Here is a 1,178-nt window from a genome sequence, read left to right on the forward strand (position 1 = left end):
TTCTGAACCAGGGCCCAAAATGCCAGGATGCACAGAGTTGCCCCTCATGCATGCGTCTCTTGCTGGCAGCAATGTGATGTGATGTGACAAGGAGCCAAGCTAGAAGGCTCAGAGGACCCAGAGGACCAACTCTGTCACTGGAGACCCTCTGCAACCTGGCAGACACTCTCCTTCCATCCTCTCTCTTGTTATCTCTTGCCCAACTCTCTTCACTCCATTACCCTCCATTCTCCCACCTGTCTTACCCAGGGCTCTCCCTTCTCTGTACCTCTCCCATGGCAGGTATTACCTCTGCTGGAAAGGCTTCCTAAGTCAGATCTCTTTGTTGAGCATCGGCTGTCTGTCCAGGGCAGAGAAAAAGATACACAGGGCTCTTACCTTGATAGAGCTTAACTGTTAGTGGGGGGTACACACAAACAAAACAAGAAAAAAAAAAAAAAGCTGGACATTGGTTTCAACTTGGCCACCCACAGTACATTGCCCTTACATTGATAACAATACTCAGATTTCCTTATGGGTAGTTAACACCACCACCTCCCCATCATTCCCCTCCAGTCTTCAGGAAGCCAAGAATTAAGGTCCCCTATTCAGCCCAAGCCAAAAGGATGAAAGCCTGTGGCCAATTCTAGGCCAATTAAACTCTTCTCAGACTTTCTATCTCAGAGAGATAAAAAGATGGGAAAAACTGTCCCAATTCATTCCTGCTTCTGAGACTCTTCTCCCTACCAGGGTATCTTGGATTCTATCTTTTTCAAACTCGGCACTTCAACATCATCTTTGATTCTCTTAACTCTCACTTCCATCAAAGTCCCTTTTAACGAACTATAGAAATGATCTCTGAAAGTATAGTCATTCAAAGTCCCTTTTAAGTCAAGTTGGTTTCTGTCACTTACAAGTTAACCCCAATTGGTATCTATGTTTGTGAAAGATTCTGCAGTTCTTCATTGGATATGACAACATAAACTGCTAGAGAAGAACAGGACCTATGAAAGTTTAGGCTCTTTGTCTCAAAGTCCAAAACCTGAGTCACTGTACCAAGAGATGGTGACCCTAACCCCCAAATGAAACTTTTAGCTCTTTGTTACATGAACAAGCTTGGTACCAGAAGACCTGCTACATAATAAAGATAATTCCCTTCCCTCAATCATCTTCTCCCTTCCTGCTTAGAGGCAACTTCC

General features: G+C 44.3%; 1 pseudogene; it reads right to left on the reverse strand.

The window, feature by feature from the left end:
- Positions 1–751: 751 nt before the first annotated feature.
- Positions 752–853, reverse strand: LOC115941941 (small nucleolar RNA U3; annotated as a pseudogene).
- Between the last annotated feature and the right edge of the window lie 325 nt (positions 854–1,178).

Source organism: Leptonychotes weddellii, chromosome 12 (genome assembly GCF_054177405.1).
Source record: "Leptonychotes weddellii isolate Sample4059 chromosome 12, ASM5417740v2, whole genome shotgun sequence".
In the NCBI taxonomy this organism is placed as follows: domain Eukaryota; kingdom Metazoa; phylum Chordata; class Mammalia; order Carnivora; family Phocidae; genus Leptonychotes; species Leptonychotes weddellii.